We start from the raw sequence: 19278 nt of genomic DNA on the forward strand, positions 1-19278 counted from the left end.
TTCTTGTTTCATCCAGTCATATCCGGACAAAGTGCTGAGGAACCGGTAGGCAATGGGCTCAGAAATCACCCTCAAACTGGTTTTGCAGAAAAGCAAACTGTTTCCTTGGCCAAGTGGAGAAAAAATCATGTTTAGAAATATAAATATCATGTTTGTTTGCAGCAATTGCTCTAGCTTTATGCCTAGAACACACGTATATGTTGAGTTTGTGTCTCCATGTGGAAATACTTAGTGTTTCCAAGCACAGAAGAAAATTGTCCCTGCTAAAATTAATTCAAAACCATTAAGTCCACTGATAATATCCAAAAAACACAAACACAGAGGTTGTAGCAAGATCTGGGATTGAATTAGCCATAATACAAAATGATATTTCTGGTTTCATCGAGTCATTTCCGGAAAAAGTGATGTGGAACTGGTATGCAATGGACTCATATATCACAGTCAAACTGGTTTTGGAGAATAGCAAAGTATTTTCTTAGGCAAGTGCATAAAATGTCATCTATACAAACACAAGTATCATGTTTGCAGCAATTGCTCTAGCTTTCTGCCTAGAAAACAGGTATGTGTTGAGTTTCTGTCTCCATGTGGAACTAATTAGTGTTTCCCAGCACAGAAGAAAATATTCCCTGCTTAAATTCAATTAAAATCATAAAGTCCATTGATAATATCCAGAAAACACAAACACAGAGTTTATAGCAAGATCTGGGTATGAGTTAACCATAACCCAAGAGGATATTTCTGGTTTCGTCCAGTCATATCCGGAAAAAGTGCTGTGGAACTGGTATGCAATGGAATCAGATAATCACAGTCGAACTGGTTTTGGAGAATAGCGAAGTGTTTTCAGGGCTAGTGCATAAAATATCATGTATACAAACCAAGTATCAAGTCTGTTTGCAGCAATTTTTCTAGCTTTCTGCCTAGCAAACAGTTATGTGTTCGGTTTGTGTCTCCATGTGGAACTATTTAGTGTTTCCCAGCACAAAAGAAAATATTCCCGGCTTAAATTCATTCAAAACCATAAAGTCCATTGATAATATCAAGAAAACACAAAGCAGAGCCTATAGCTAGATCTGGAATTGAGGTAGCCATAACACAAGAGAATATTCTGGTTTCATCGAGTTCATATCCGGAAAAAGTGCTGAGGAACTGGTATGCGATGGGCTCAGAAATCACCCTCAAACTGGTTTTGGAGAAAAGCAAACTCTTTTTCTTGGCCAAGTGCAGAAAGAGTCATGTTTGCAAATATAAATATCATGTTTGTTTGCAGCAATTGCTCTAGCTTTCTGCCTATAAAGCACGAATGTGTTGAGTTTGTGTCTCCATGTGGAACTAATTAGTGTTTCCCAGCACAGAACAAAATATTCCCTGCTTAAATTCATTACAAAGCATAAAGTCCATTGATAATATCCAGAAAACATAAACACAGAGGTTGTAGCAAGACCTGAGATGGAGTTAGCCATAACACAAGAGGATATTTCTGGTTTCATCCAGTCATATCTGGACAAAGTGCTGTGGCACTGGTATGCAATGGACTCAGATAATCACAGTCAAACTGGTTTTGGAGAATAGCAAAGTATTTTCTTAGGCAAGTGCATAAAATGTCATCTATACAAACACAAGTATCATGATTCTTTGCAGCAATTGCTCGAACTTTCTGCCTAGAAAACAGGTATTTGTTGAGTTTGTGTCTCCATGTGGAACTAATTAGTGTTTCCCAGCACAAAAGAAAATATTCCCTGCTTAAATTCAGTCAAAACCATAAAGTCCATTGATAATATCCAGAAAACACAAACACAGAGTTTATAGCAAGTTCTGGGTATGAGTTAACCATAACACAAGAGGATATTTCTGGTTTCGTCCAGTCACATCCTCAAAAAGTGCTGTGGAACTGGTATGCAATGGACTCATACAATCACAGTCAAACTGGTTTTGGAGAATAGCGAAGTGTTTTCTTAGGCAAGTGGATAAAATGTCCTCTATACCAACACAAGTTTCGTGTCTGTTTGCCGCAATTTTTCTACCATTCTGCCTAGCAAACAGGTATTTGTTGAGTTTGTGTCTCCATGTGGAACTCTTTAGTGTTTCCCAGCACAAAAGAAAATATTCCCTGCTTAAATTCAGTCAAAACCATAAAGTCCATTGATAATATCCAGAAAACACAAAGCAGAGCCTGTAGCTAGATCTGGGATTGAGTTAGCCATAACACAAGAGGATATTTCCGGTTTCATCCAGTCATATCCGGACAAAGTTCTGAGGAATTGGTTTGCAATGGGCTCAGAAATCACCCACAAACTGGTTTTGGAGAAAAGCAAACTCTTTTTCTTGGCCCAGTGGAGAAAAAGTCATGTTTGCAAATATAAATATGTTTGTTTGCAGCAATTGCTCTAGCTTTCTGCCTAGAACACATGTATGATTTGCATTTTTGTCTCCATGTGGAACTAATTAGTGTTTCCCAGCACAGAAAAAAAAAATATTCCCGGCTTAAATTCAGTCAAAACCAAAAAGTCCATTGACAATATCCAGAAAACTCAAAGACAGAGGTTGTAGCAAGATCTGGGATTGAATTAGCCATGACACAAAATGATATTTCTGGTTTCATCCAGTCATATCCGGACAAAGTGTTGAGGAACCTGTAGGCAATGGGCTCAGAAATCACCCTCAAACTGGGTTTGCAGAATAGCAAACTCTTTTTCTTGGCCAAGTGCAGAAAAAGCCATGTTTGCAAATATAAATATCATGTTTGCAGCAATTGCTCGAGCTTTCTGCCTAGAACACATGTATGTGTTGCGTTTGTGTCTCCATGTGGAACTAATTAGTCTTTCCCAGCACAGAAAAAAATGTTCCCTGCTTAAATTCAGTCAAAACCAAAAAGTCCATTGATAATATCCAGAAAACTCAAACACAGAGGCTGTAGCAAGATCTGGGATTGAGTTAGCCATAACACAGGAGGATATTTCTTGTTTCATCCAGTCATATCCGGACAAAGTGCTGAGGAACCGGTAGGCAATGGGCTCAGAAATCACCCTCAAACTGGTTTTGCAGAAAAGCAAACTGTTTCCTTGGCCAAGTGGAGAAAAAATCATGTTTAGAAATATAAATATCATGTTTGTTTGCAGCAATTGCTCTAGCTTTATGCCTAGAACACACGTATATGTTGAGTTTGTGTCTCCATGTGGAAATACTTAGTGTTTCCAAGCACAGAAGAAAATTGTCCCTGCTAAAATTAATTCAAAACCATTAAGTCCACTGATAATATCCAAAAAACACAAACACAGAGGTTGTAGCAAGATCTGGGATTGAATTAGCCATAATACAAAATGATATTTCTGGTTTCATCGAGTCATTTCCGGAAAAAGTGATGTGGAACTGGTATGCAATGGACTCATATATCACAGTCAAACTGGTTTTGGAGAATAGCAAAGTATTTTCTTAGGCAAGTGCATAAAATGTCATCTATACAAACACAAGTATCATGTTTGCAGCAATTGCTCTAGCTTTCTGCCTAGAAAACAGGTATGTGTTGAGTTTCTGTCTCCATGTGGAACTAATTAGTGTTTCCCAGCACAGAAGAAAATATTCCCTGCTTAAATTCAATTAAAATCATAAAGTCCATTGATAATATCCAGAAAACACAAACACAGAGTTTATAGCAAGATCTGGGTATGAGTTAACCATAACCCAAGAGGATATTTCTGGTTTCGTCCAGTCATATCCGGAAAAAGTGCTGTGGAACTGGTATGCAATGGAATCAGATAATCACAGTCGAACTGGTTTTGGAGAATAGCGAAGTGTTTTCAGGGCTAGTGCATAAAATATCATGTATACAAACCAAGTATCAAGTCTGTTTGCAGCAATTTTTCTAGCTTTCTGCCTAGCAAACAGTTATGTGTTCGGTTTGTGTCTCCATGTGGAACTATTTAGTGTTTCCCAGCACAAAAGAAAATATTCCCGGCTTAAATTCATTCAAAACCATAAAGTCCATTGATAATATCAAGAAAACACAAAGCAGAGCCTATAGCTAGATCTGGAATTGAGGTAGCCATAACACAAGAGAATATTCTGGTTTCATCGAGTTCATATCCGGAAAAAGTGCTGAGGAACTGGTATGCGATGGGCTCAGAAATCACCCTCAAACTGGTTTTGGAGAAAAGCAAACTCTTTTTCTTGGCCAAGTGCAGAAAGAGTCATGTTTGCAAATATAAATATCATGTTTGTTTGCAGCAATTGCTCTAGCTTTCTGCCTATAAAGCACGAATGTGTTGAGTTTGTGTCTCCATGTGGAACTAATTAGTGTTTCCCAGCACAGAACAAAATATTCCCTGCTTAAATTCATTACAAAGCATAAAGTCCATTGATAATATCCAGAAAACATAAACACAGAGGTTGTAGCAAGACCTGAGATGGAGTTAGCCATAACACAAGAGGATATTTCTGGTTTCATCCAGTCATATCTGGACAAAGTGCTGTGGCACTGGTATGCAATGGACTCAGATAATCACAGTCAAACTGGTTTTGGAGAATAGCAAAGTATTTTCTTAGGCAAGTGCATAAAATGTCATCTATACAAACACAAGTATCATGATTCTTTGCAGCAATTGCTCGAGCTTTCTGCCTAGAAAACAGGTATTTGTTGAGTTTGTGTCTCCATGTGGAACTAATTAGTGTTTCCCAGCACAAAAGAAAATATTCCCTGCTTAAATTCAGTCAAAACCATAAAGTCCATTGATAATATCCAGAAAACACAAAGCAGAGCCTGTAGCTAGATCTGGGATTGAGTTAGCCATAACACAAGAGGATATTTCCGGTTTCATCCAGTCATATCCGGACAAAGTTCTGAGGAATTGGTTTGCAATGGGCTCAGAAATCACCCTCAAACTGGTTTTGGAGAAAAGCAAACTCTTTTTCTTGGCCCAGTGGAGAAAAAGTCATGTTTGCAAATATAAATATGTTTGTTTGCAGCAATTGCTCTAGCTTTCTGCCTAGAACACATGTATGATTTGCATTTTTGTCTCCATGTGGAACTAATTAGTGTTTCCCAGCACAGAAAAAAAATATTCCCGGCTTAAATTCAGTCAAAACCAAAAAGTCCATTGACAATATCCAGAAAACTCAAAGACAGAGGTTGTAGCAAGATCTGGGATTGAATTAGCCATGACACAAAATGATATTTCTGGTTTCATCCAGTTATATCCGGACAAAGTGTTGAGGAACCTGTAGGCAATGGGCTCAGAAATCACCCGCAAACTGGGTTTGCAGAATAGCAAACTCTTTTTCTTGGCCAAGTGCAGAAAAAGCCATGTTTGCAAATATAAATATCATGTTTGTTTGCAGCAATTGCTCGAGCTTTCTGCCTAGAACACATGTATGTGTTGCGTTTGTGTCTCCACGTGGAACTAATTAGTCTTTCCCAGCACAGAAAAAAATGTTCCCTGCTTAAATTCAGTCAAAACCAAAAAGTCCATTGATAATATCCAGAAAACTCAAACACAGAGGCTGTAGCAAGATCTGGGATTGAGTTAGCCATAACACAGGAGGGTATTTCTGGTTTCATCCAGTCATATCCGGACAAAGTGCTGAGGAACCGGTAGGCAATGGGCTCAGAAATCACCCTCAAACTGGGTTTGCAGAATAGCAAACTCTTTTTCTTGGCCAAGTGGAGAAAAAGTCATGTTTGCAAATATAAATATCACGTTTGGATGCTGCAGTTGCTCTAGCTTTCTGCCTAGAACACATGTATGTGTTTGTGTTCCATGTGGGACTAATTACTGTTTCCCAACAACAATAAAATATTCCCTGCATCAATTCATTCAAAATCATAAAGTCCATTAATATTATCCAGAAAACACAAACACAGGTGTAGCAAGATCTGGGATTGAGTTAGCCATAACACAAGAGGATATCTCTGGTTTCATCCAGTCATATCCGGAAAAACTGCTGTGGAACTGGTGTGCAATGGACTCATATAATCACAGTCAAACTGCTTTACTAGAATAGCTAAGTGTTTTCTTAGGCAAGGGTATAAAATGTCATCTATACAAAAACAAGTAGCATGTCTGTTTGCAGCAATTTTTCTGGCTTTCTGCCTAGCAAACAGGTATTTGTTGAGTTTGTGCCTCCATGTGGAACGATTTAGTGTTTCCTAGCACAAAATAAAATATTCACTGCTTAAATTCATTCAAAACCATAAAGTCCATTGATAATATCAAGAAAACACAAACACAGAGGTTATAGCAAGATCTGGGATTGAGTTAGCCAAAGCGCAAGAGGAGATTTCTGGTTTCATCCAGTCATATCTGGAAAAAGTGATGTGCAACTGGTACACAATTGACTCATATAATCACAGTCAAACTGGTTTTGGAGAATAGCAAAGTATTTTCTTAGGCAAGTGCTTAAAATGTCATCTATACAAAAATAAGTATCATGTTTTTTTGCAGCAATTGCTCTAGCTTTCTGCCTAGAAAAGTGGTATTTGTTGAGTTTGTGTCTCCATGTTGAACTATTTAGTGTTTCCCAGCAGAAAAGAAAATATTCCCTGCTTAAATTCAGTCAAAACCATAAAGTCCATTGATAATATCCAGAAAACACAAACACAGAGTTTATAGCAAGTTCTGGGTATGAGTTAACCATAACACAAGAGGATATTTCTGGTTTCGTCCAGTCATATCCCGAAAAAGTGCTGTGGAACTGGTACGCAATAGACTCATATAATCACAGTCAAACTGGTTTTGGAGAATAGCGAAGTGTTTTCTTAGGCAAGTGCATAAAATGTCCTCTATACCAACACAAGTATCATGTCTGTTGGCAGCAATTTTTCTAGCTCTCTGCCTAGAAAACTGGTATTCGTTGAGTTTGTGTCTCCATGTGGAACTAATAGTGTTCCCCAGCACAAAAGAAAATATTCCCTGCTTAAATTCAGTAAAACCCATAAAGTCCATTGATAATATCAAGAAAACACAAAGCAGAGCCTGTAGCTAGATCTGGGTATGAGTTAACCATAACCCAAGAGGATATTTCTGGTTTCGTCCAGTCATATCCGGAAAAAGTGCTGTGGAACTGGTATGCAATGGGCTCAGAAATCACCCTCAAAGAGGTTTTGGGGAAAAGTAAACTCTTTTTCTTGGCCAAGTAGAGAAAAATTCATGTTTGCAAATAAAAATATCGTGTTTCTTTGCAGAAATTGCTCTAGCTTTCTGCCTAGAACACATTGTAAGACCCCTTAAGCAGGCGTCCCACAAACCGGACCCCAGAAACACAGACTCCACTCCAATCGATGCAAAGGCAAGAGGGAAGTTTATTACATTTGCAAATGGGCCGTCTCAGCAGCACCCTCTGGTAAGGTGCAGAGAGAGAGAGCGGCCCCGAACAATAGCTTTACAGAGTATTTAAAGCTAAAAACCCCAACATTAGCATACTTAATTGTGTTACAATCCTATTGGGCAAGCTACAGGTTACTAGCATTTTATTGGGTAAGTTAATGGTTGCTAAGGTAAGGGGCTTGGGAAGGGGGTCGCGGGCAGTTTCTTCTTATCAGCTGAAGCAAGCAAGGACGAGGATGGCAGTACAGAACCGTATTGTAACTCTTTTCCAGACTCCTGCAAGTGTTATCGCGTGAGACCGTAACACAGAGCAGTTTCACAAGGCAATTTCCCAAGGTTATTCTGCAGGCAGGTGGAGACACAGTTATCTTAAGGAATGGCTACTGTCAGCAGCCAAACTTTTTAACCCTTGCTAGAATTATTTTAATATTTACTTTTAGCAGGGGTCTTATAACATGTATGTGCTACGTTTGTTTCTCCATGTGGAACTAATTAGTGTTTCCTAGCACAAAAGAAAAGATTCCCTGCTTAAATTCATTCAAAATCATAAAGTCCATTGATAATATCCAGAAAAAACAAACACAGAGGTTATAGCAAGTTCTGGGTATGAGTTAAACATAACACAAGAGGATATTTCTGGTTTCATCCAGTCATATCTGGAAAAAGTGCTGTGGAAATGGTATGCAATGGTCTCCGATAATCACAGTCAAACTGGTTTTGGAGAATAGAAAGTATTTTCTTAGCAAGTGCATAAAATGTCATCTATACAAAAAAAATCATGTTTGTTAAGAGCTATTGCTCTAGTTTTCTGCCTAGATAACCCGTATGTGTTGAGTTTGTGTCTCCATGTGGAACTAATTAGTGTTTCCCAGCATAAAGTAAAATATTCCCTGCTTAAATTTATTCAAAACCATGAAGTCCATTGATAATATCAAGAAAACACTAAGCAGAGCCTGTAGCAAGATCTGGGATTGAGTTAGCCATAACACAAGAGGATATTTCTGGTTTTATCCAGTCATATCCTGACAAAGATTGAGAAACTGGTATGCAATGGGCTCAGAAATCACCCTCAAACTGGTTTTGGAGAAAAGCAAACTCTTTTTCTTGGCCAAGTGCAGAAAGAGTCATGTTTGCAAATATAAATATCATGTTTGTTTGCAGCAATTGCTCTAGCTTTCTGCCTATAAAGCACGAATGTGTTGAGTTTGTGTCTCCATGTGGAACTAATTAGTGTTTCCCAGCACAGAACAAAATATTCCCTGCTTAAATTCATTACAAAGCATAAAGTCCATTGATAATATCCAGAAAACTCAAACACAGATGTTGTAGCAAGACCTGAGATGGAGTTAGCCATAACACAAGAGGATATTTCTGGTTTCATCCAGTCATATCTGGACAAAGTGCTGTGGCACTGGTATGCAATGGACTCAGATAATCACAGTCAAACTGGTTTTGGAGAATAGCAAAGTATTTTCTTAGGCAAGTGCATAAAATGTCATCTATACAAACACAAGTATCATGATTCTTTGCAGCAATTGCTCGAGCTTTCTGCCTAGAACACAGGTATTTGTTGAGTTTGTGTCTCCATGTGGAACTAATTAGTGTTTCCCAGCACAAAAGAAAATATTCCCTGCTTAAATTCAGTCAAAACCATAAAGTCCATTGATAATATCCAGAAAACACAAACACAGAGTTTATAGCAAGTTCTGGGTATGAGTTAACCATAACACAAGAGGATATTTCTGGTTTCGTCCAGTCACATCCTCAAAAAGTGCTGTGGAACTGGTATGCAATGGACTCATACAATCACAGTCAAACTGGTTTTGGAGAATAGCGAAGTGTTTTCTTAGGCAAGTGGATAAAATGTCCTCTATACCAACACAAGTTTCGTGTCTGTTTGCAGCAATTTTTCTACCATTCTGCCTAGCAAACAGGTATTTGTTGAGTTTGTGTCTCCATGTGGAACTCATTAGTGTTCCCCAGCACAAAAGAAAATATTCCCTGCTTAAATTCAGTCAAAACCATAAAGTCCATTGATAATATCCAGAAAACACAAAGCAGAGCCTGTAGCTAGATCTGGGATTGAGTTAGCCATAACACAAGAGGATATTTCCGGTTTCATCCAGTCATATCCGGACAAAGTTCTGAGGAATTGGTTTGCAATGGGCTCAGAAATCACCCTCAAACTGGTTTTGGAGAAAAGCAAACTCTTTTTCTTGGCCCAGTGGAGAAAAAGTCATGTTTGCAAATATAAATATGTTTGTTTGCAGCAATTGCTCTAGCTTTCTGCCTAGAACACATGTATGATTTGCATTTTTGTCTCCATGTGGAACTAATTAGTGTTTCCCAGCACAGAAAAAAAAAATATTCCCGGCTTAAATTCAGTCAAAACCAAAAAGTCCATTGACAATATCCAGAAAACTCAAAGACAGAGGTTGTAGCAAGATCTGGGATTGAATTAGCCATGACACAAAATGATATTTCTGGTTTCATCCAGTCATATCCGGACAAAGTGTTGAGGAACCTGTAGGCAATGGGCTCAGAAATCACCCTCAAACTGGGTTTGCAGAATAGCAAACTCTTTTTCTTGGCCAAGTGCAGAAAAAGCCATGTTTGCAAATATAAATATCATGTTTGTTTGCAGCAATTGCTCGAGCTTTCTGCCTAGAACACATGTATGTGTTGCGTTTGTGTCTCCACGTGGAACTAATTAGTCTTTCCCAGCACAGAAAAAAATGTTCCCTGCTTAAATTCAGTCAAAACCAAAAAGTCCATTGATAATATCCAGAAAACTCAAACACAGAGGCTGTAGCAAGATCTGGGATTGAGTTAGCCATAACACAGGAGGATATTTCTTGTTTCATCCAGTCATATCCGGACAAAGTGCTGAGGAACCGGTAGGCAATGGGCTCAGAAATCACCCTCAAACTGGTTTTGCAGAAAAGCAAACTGTTTCCTTGGCCAAGTGGAGAAAAAATCATGTTTAGAAATATAAATATCATGTTTGTTTGCAGCAATTGCTCTAGCTTTATGCCTAGAACACACGTATATGTTGAGTTTGTGTCTCCATGTGGAAATACTTAGTGTTTCCAAGCACAGAAGAAAATTGTCCCTGCTAAAATTAATTCAAAACCATTAAGTCCACTGATAATATCCAAAAAACACAAACACAGAGGTTGTAGCAAGATCTGGGATTGAATTAGCCATAATACAAAATGATATTTCTGGTTTCATCGAGTCATTTCCGGAAAAAGTTATGTGGAACTGGTATGCAATGGACTCATATATCACAGTCAAACTGGTTTTGGAGAATAGCAAAGTATTTTCTTAGGCAAGTGCATAAAATGTCATCTATACAAACACAAGTATCATGTTTGCAGCAATTGCTCTAGCTTTCTGCCTAGAAAACAGGTATGTGTTGAGTTTCTGTCTCCATGTGGAACTAATTAGTGTTTCCCAGCACAGAAGAAAATATTCCCTGCTTAAATTCAATTAAAATCATAAAGTCCATTGATAATATCCAGAAAACACAAACACAGAGTTTATAGCAAGATCTGGGTATGAGTTAACCATAACCCAAGAGGATATTTCTGGTTTCGTCCAGTCATATCCGGAAAAAGTGCTGTGGAACTGGTATGCAATGGAATCAGATAATCACAGTCGAACTGGTTTTGGAGAATAGCGAAGTGTTTTCAGGGCTAGTGCATAAAATATCATGTATACAAACCAAGTATCAAGTCTGTTTGCAGCAATTTTTCTAGCTTTCTGCCTAGCAAACAGTTATGTGTTCGGTTTGTGTCTCCATGTGGAACTATTTAGTGTTTCCCAGCACAAAAGAAAATATTCCCGGCTTAAATTCATTCAAAACCATAAAGTCCATTGATAATATCAAGAAAACACAAAGCAGAGCCTATAGCTAGATCTGGAATTGAGGTAGCCATAACACAAGAGAATATTCTGGTTTCATCGAGTTCATATCCGGAAAAAGTGCTGAGGAACTGGTATGCGATGGGCTCAGAAATCACCCTCAAACTGGTTTTGGAGAAAAGCAAACTCTTTTTCTTGGCCAAGTGCAGAAAGAGTCATGTTTGCAAATATAAATATCATGTTTGTTTGCAGCAATTGCTCTAGCTTTCTGCCTATAAAGCACGAATGTGTTGAGTTTGTGTCTCCATGTGGAACTAATTAGTGTTTCCCAGCACAGAACAAAATATTCCCTGCTTAAATTCATTACAAAGCATAAAGTCCATTGATAATATCCAGAAAACATAAACACAGAGGTTGTAGCAAGACCTGAGATGGAGTTAGCCATAACACAAGAGGATATTTCTGGTTTCATCCAGTCATATCTGGACAAAGTGCTGTGGCACTGGTATGCAATGGACTCAGATAATCACAGTCAAACTGGTTTTGGAGAATAGCAAAGTATTTTCTTAGGCAAGTGCATAAAATGTCATCTATACAAACACAAGTATCATGATTCTTTGCAGCAATTGCTCGAGCTTTCTGCCTAGAACACAGGTATTTGTTGAGTTTGTGTCTCCATGTGGAACTAATTAGTGTTTCCCAGCACAAAAGAAAATATTCCCTGCTTAAATACAGTCAAAACCATAAAGTCCATTGATAATATCCAGAAAACACAAACACAGAGTTTATAGCAAGTTCTGGGTATGAGTTAACCATAACACAAGAGGATATTTCTGGTTTCGTCCAGTCACATCCTCAAAAAGTGCTGTGGAACTGGTATGCAATGGACTCATACAATCACAGTCAAACTGGTTTTGTAGAATAGCGAAGTGTTTTCTTAGGCAAGTGGATAAAATGTCCTCTATACCAACACAAGTTTCGTGTCTGTTTGCAGCAATTTTTCTACCATTCTGCCTAGCAAACAGGTATTTGTTGAGTTTGTGTCTCCATGTGGAACTCATTAGTGTTCCCCAGCACAAAAGAAAATATTCCCTGCTTAAATTCAGTCAAAACCATAAAGTCCATTGATAATATCCAGAAAACACAAAGCAGAGCCTGTAGCTAGATCTGGGATTGAGTTAGCCATAACACAAGAGGATATTTCCGGTTTCATCCAGTCATATCCGGACAAAGTTCTGAGGAATTGGTTTGCAATGGGCTCAGAAATCACCCTCAAACTGGTTTTGGAGAAAAGCAAACTCTTTTTCTTGGCCCAGTGGAGAAAAAGTCATGTTTGCAAATATAAATATGTTTGTTTGCAGCAATTGCTCTAGCTTTCTGCCTAGAACACATGTATGATTTGCATTTTTGTCTCCATGTGGAACTAATTAGTGTTTCCCAGCACAGAAAAAAAAAATATTCCCGGCTTAAATTCAGTCAAAACCAAAAAGTCCATTGACAATATCCAGAAAACTCAAAGACAGAGGTTGTAGCAAGATCTGGGATTGAATTAGCCATGACACAAAATGATATTTCTGGTTTCATCCAGTCATATCCGGACAAAGTGTTGAGGAACCTGTAGGCAATGGGCTCAGAAATCACCCTCAAACTGGGTTTGCAGAATAGCAAACTCTTTTTCTTGGCCAAGTGCAGAAAAAGCCATGTTTGCAAATATAAATATCATGTTTGTTTGCAGCAATTGCTCGAGCTTTCTGCCTAGAACACATGTATGTGTTGCGTTTGTGTCTCCACGTGGAACTAATTAGTCTTTCCCAGCACAGAAAAAAATGTTCCCTGCTTAAATTCAGTCAAAACCAAAAAGTCCATTGATAATATCCAGAAAACTCAAACACAGAGGCTGTAGCAAGATCTGGGATTGAGTTAGCCATAACACAGGAGGATATTTCTTGTTTCATCCAGTCATATCCGGACAAAGTGCTGAGGAACCGGTAGGCAATGGGCTCAGAAATCACCCTCAAACTGGTTTTGCAGAAAAGCAAACTGTTTCCTTGGCCAAGTGGAGAAAAAATCATGTTTAGAAATATAAATATCATGTTTGTTTGCAGCAATTGCTCTAGCTTTATGCCTAGAACACACGTATATGTTGAGTTTGTGTCTCCATGTGGAAATACTTAGTGTTTCCAAGCACAGAAGAAAATTGTCCCTGCTAAAATTAATTCAAAACCATTAAGTCCACTGATAATATCCAAAAAACACAAACACAGAGGTTGTAGCAAGATCTGGGATTGAATTAGCCATAATACAAAATGATATTTCTGGTTTCATCGAGTCATTTCCGGAAAAAAGTTATGTGGAACTGGTATGCAATGGACTCATATATCACAGTCAAACTGGTTTTGGAGAATAGCAAAGTATTTTCTTAGGCAAGTGCATAAAATGTCATCTATACAAACACAAGTATCATGTTTGCAGCAATTGCTCTAGCTTTCTGCCTAGAAAACAGGTATGTGTTGAGTTTCTGTCTCCATGTGGAACTAATTAGTGTTTCCCAGCACAGAAGAAAATATTCCCTGCTTAAATTCAATTAAAATCATAAAGTCCATTGATAATATCCAGAAAACACAAACACAGAGTTTATAGCAAGATCTGGGTATGAGTTAACCATAACCCAAGAGGATATTTCTGGTTTCGTCCAGTCATATCCGGAAAAAGTGCTGTGGAACTGGTATGCAATGGAATCAGATAATCACAGTCGAACTGGTTTTGGAGAATAGCGAAGTGTTTTCAGGGCTAGTGCATAAAATATCATGTATACAAACCAAGTATCAAGTCTGTTTGCAGCAATTTTTCTAGCTTTCTGCCTAGCAAACAGTTATGTGTTCGGTTTGTGTCTCCATGTGGAACTATTTAGTGTTTCCCAGCACAAAAGAAAATATTCCCGGCTTAAATTCATTCAAAATCATAAAGTCCATTGATAATATCCAGAAAACACAAACACAGAGTTTATAGCAAGATCTGGGTATGAGTTAACCATAACCCAAGAGGATATTTCTGGTTTCGTCCAGTCATATCCGGAAAAAGTGCTGTGGAACTGGTATGCAATGGAATCAGATAATCACAGTCGAACTGGTTTTGGAGAATAGCGAAGTGTTTTCAGGGCTAGTGCATAAAATATCATGTATACAAACCAAGTATCAAGTCTGTTTGCAGCAATTTTTCTAGCTTTCTGCCTAGCAAACAGTTATGTGTTCGGTTTGTGTCTCCATGTGGAACTATTTAGTGTTTCCCAGCACAAAAGAAAATATTCCCGGCTTAAATTCATTCAAAACCATAAAGTCCATTGATAATATCAAGAAAACACAAAGCAGAGCCTATAGCTAGATCTGGAATTGAGGTAGCCATAACACAAGAGAATATTCTGGTTTCATCGAGTTCATATCCGGAAAAAGTGCTGAGGAACTGGTATGCGATGGGCTCAGAAATCACCCTCAAACTGGTTTTGGAGAAAAGCAAACTCTTTTTCTTGGCCAAGTGCAGAAAGAGTCATGTTTGCAAATATAAATATCATGTTTGTTTGCAGCAATTGCTCTAGCTTTCTGCCTATAAAGCACGAATGTGTTGAGTTTGTGTCTCCATGTGGAACTAATTAGTGTTTCCCAGCACAGAACAAAATATTCCCTGCTTAAATTCATTACAAAGCATAAAGTCCATTGATAATATCCAGAAAACATAAACACAGAGGTTGTAGCAAGACCTGAGATGGAGTTAGCCATAACACAAGAGGATATTTCTGGTTTCATCCAGTCATATCTGGACAAAGTGCTGTGGCACTGGTATGCAATGGACTCAGATAATCACAGTCAAACTGGTTTTGGAGAATAGCAAAGTATTTTCTTAGGCAAGTGCATAAAATGTCATCTATACAAACACAAGTATCATGATTCTTTGCAGCAATTGCTCGAGCTTTCTGCCTAGAACACAGGTATTTGTTGAGTTTGTGTCTCCATGTGGAACTAATTAGTGTTTCCCAGCACAAAAGAAAATATTCCCTGCTTAAATTCAGTCAAAACCATAAAGTCCATTGATAATATCCAGAAAACACAAACACAGAGTTTATAGCAAGTTCTGGGTATGAGTTAACCATAACACAAGAGGATATTTCTGGTTTCGTCCAGTCACATCCTCAAAAAGTGCTGTGGAACTGGTATGCAATGGACTCATACAATCACAGTCAAACTGGTTTTGGAGAATAGCGAAGTGTTTTCTTAGGCAAGTGGATAAAATGTCCTCTATACCAACACAAGTTTCGTGTCTGTTTGCAGCAATTTTTCTACCATTCTGCCTAGCAAACAGGTATTTGTTGAGTTTGTGTCTCCATGTGGAACTCATTAGTGTTCCCCAGCACAAAAGAAAATATTCCCTGCTTAAATTCAGTCAAAACCATAAAGTCCATTGATAATATCCAGAAAACACAAAGCAGAGCCTGTAGCTAGATCTGGGATTGAGTTAGCCATAACACAAGAGGATATTTCCGGTTTCATCCAGTCATATCCGGACAAAGTTCTGAGGAATTGGTTTGCAATGGGCTCAGAAATCACCCTCAAACTGGTTTTGGAGAAAAGCAAACTCTTTTTCTTGGCCCAGTGGAGAAAAAGTCATGTTTGCAAATATAAATATGTTTGTTTGCAGCAATTGCTCTAGCTTTCTGCCTAGAACACATGTATGATTTGCATTTTTGTCTCCATGTGGAACTAATTAGTGTTTCCCAGCACAGAAAAAAAAAATATTCCCGGCTTAAATTCAGTCAAAACCAAAAAGTCCATTGACAATATCCAGAAAACTCAAAGACAGAGGTTGTAGCAAGATCTGGGATTGAATTAGCCATGACACAAAATGATATTTCTGGTTTCATCCAGTCATATCCGGACAAAGTGTTGAGGAACCTGTAGGCAATGGGCTCAGAAATCACCCTCAAACTGGGTTTGCAGAATAGCAAACTCTTTTTCTTGGCCAAGTGCAGAAAAAGCCATGTTTGCAAATATAAATATCATGTTTGTTTGCAGCAATTGCTCGAGCTTTCTGCCTAGAACACATGTATGTGTTGCGTTTGTGTCTCCACGTGGAACTAATTAGTCTTTCCCAGCACAGAAAAAAATGTTCCCTGCTTAAATTCAGTCAAAACCAAAAAGTCCATTGATAATATCCAGAAAACTCAAACACAGAGGCTGTAGCAAGATCTGGGATTGAGTTAGCCATAACACAGGAGGATATTTCTTGTTTCATCCAGTCATATCCGGACAAAGTGCTGAGGAACCGGTAGGCAATGGGCTCAGAAATCACCCTCAAACTGGTTTTGCAGAAAAGCAAACTGTTTCCTTGGCCAAGTGGAGAAAAAATCATGTTTAGAAATATAAATATCATGTTTGTTTGCAGCAATTGCTCTAGCTTTATGCCTAGAACACACGTATATGTTGAGTTTGTGTCTCCATGTGGAAATACTTAGTGTTTCCAAGCACAGAAGAAAATTGTCCCTGCTAAAATTAATTCAAAACCATTAAGTCCACTGATAATATCCAAAAAACACAAACACAGAGGTTGTAGCAAGATCTGGGATTGAATTAGCCATAATACAAAATGATATTTCTGGTTTCATCGAGTCATTTCCGGAAAAAGTTATGTGGAACTGGTATGCAATGGACTCATATATCACAGTCAAACTGGTTTTGGAGAATAGCAAAGTATTTTCTTAGGCAAGTGCATAAAATGTCATCTATACAAACACAAGTATCATGTTTGCAGCAATTGCTCTAGCTTTCTGCCTAGAAAACAGGTATGTGTTGAGTTTCTGTCTCCATGTGGAACTAATTAGTGTTTCCCAGCACAGAAGAAAATATTCCCTGCTTAAATTCAATTAAAATCATAAAGTCCATTGATAATATCCAGAAAACACAAACACAGAGTTTATAGCAAGATCTGGGTATGAGTTAACCATAACCCAAGAGGATATTTCTGGTTTCGTCCAGTCATATCCGGAAAAAGTGCTGTGGAACTGGTATGCAATGGAATCAGATAATCACAGTCGAACTGGTTTTGGAGAATAGCGAAGTGTTTTCAGGGCTAGTGCATAAAATATCATGTATACAAACCAAGTATCAAGTCTGTTTGCAGCAATTTTTCTAGCTTTCTGCCTAGCAAACAGTTATGTGTTCGGTTTGTGTCTCCATGTGGAACTATTTAGTGTTTCCCAGCACAAAAGAAAATATTCCCGGCTTAAATTCATTCAAAACCATAAAGTCCATTGATAATATCAAGAAAACACAAAGCAGAGCCTATAGCTAGATCTGGAATTGAGGTAGCCATAACACAAGAGAATATTCTGGTTTCATCGAGTTCATATCCGGAAAAAGTGCTGAGGAACTGGTATGCGATGGGCTCAGAAATCACCCTCAAACTGGTTTTGGAGAAAAGCAAACTCTTTTTCTTGGCCAAGTGCAGAAAGAGTCATGTTTGCAAATATAAATATCATGTTTGTTTGCAGCAATTGCTCTAGCTTTCTGCCTATAAAGCACGAATGTGTTGAGTTTGTGTCTCCATGTGGAACTAATTAGTGTTTCCCAGCACAGAACAAAATATTCCCTGCTTAAATTCATTACAAAGCATAAAGTCCATTGATAATATCCAGAAAACATAAACACAGAGGTTGTAGCAAGACCTGAGATGGAGTTAGCCATAACACAAGAGGATATTTCTGGTTTCATCCAGTCATATCTGGACAAAGTGCTGTGGCACTGGTATGCAATGGACTCAGATAATCACAGTCAAACTGGTTTTGGAGAATAGCAAAGTATTTTCTTAGGCAAGTGCATAAAATGTCATCTATACAAACACAAGTATCATGATTCTTTGCAGCAATTGCTCGAGCTTTCTGCCTAGAACACAGGTATTTGTTGAGTTTGTGTCTCCATGTGGAACTAATTAGTGTTTCCCAGCACAAAAGAAAATATTCCCTGCTTAAATTCAGTCAAAACCATAAAGTCCATTGATAATATCCAGAAAACACAAACACAGAGTTTATAGCAAGTTCTGGGTATGAGTTAACCATAACACAAGAGGATATTTCTGGTTTCGTCCAGTCACATCCTCAAAAAGTGCTGTGGAACTGGTATGCAATGGACTCATACAATCACAGTCAAACTGGTTTTGGAGAATAGCGAAGTGTTTTCTTAGGCAAGTGGATAAAATGTCCTCTATACCAACACAAGTTTCGTGTCTGTTTGCAGCAATTTTTCTACCATTCTGCCTAGCAAACAGGTATTTGTTGAGTTTGTGTCTCCATGTGGAACTCATTAGTGTTCCCCAGCACAAAAGAAAATATTCCCTGCTTAAATTCAGTCAAAACCATAAAGTCCATTGATAATATCCAGAAAACACAAAGCAGAGCCTGTAGCTAGATCTGGGATTGAGTTAGCCATAACACAAGAGGATATTTCCGGTTTCATCCAGTCATATCCGGACAAAGTTCTGAGGAATTGGTTTGCAATGGGCTCAGAAATCACCCTCAAACTGGTTTTGGAGAAAAGCAAACTCTTTTTCTTGGCCCAGTGGAGAAAAAGTCATGTTTGCAAATATAAATATGTTTGTTTGCAGCAATTGCTCTAGCTTTCTGCCTAGAACACATGTATGATTTGCATTTTTGTCTCCATGTGGAACTAATTAGTGTTTCCCAGCACAGAAAAAAAAAATATTCCCGGCTTAAATTCAGTCAAAACCAAAAAGTCCATTGACAATATCCAGAAAACTCAAAGACAGAGGTTGTAGCAAGATCTGGGATTGAATTAGCCATGACACAAAATGATATTTCTGGTTTCATCCAGTCATATCCGGACAAAGTGTTGAGGAACCTGTAGGCAATGGGCTCAGAAATCACCCTCAAACTGGGTTTGCAGAATAGCAAACTCTTTTTCTTGGCCAAGTGCAGAAAAAGCCATGTTTGCAAATATAAATATCATGTTTGTTTGCAGCAATTGCTCGAGCTTTCTGCCTAGAACACATGTATGTGTTGCGTTTGTGTCTCCACGTGGAACTAATTAGTCTT

Source organism: Lepus europaeus, unplaced genomic scaffold (assembly GCF_033115175.1).
Source record: "Lepus europaeus isolate LE1 unplaced genomic scaffold, mLepTim1.pri SCAFFOLD_47, whole genome shotgun sequence".
NCBI lineage: Eukaryota > Metazoa > Chordata > Mammalia > Lagomorpha > Leporidae > Lepus > Lepus europaeus.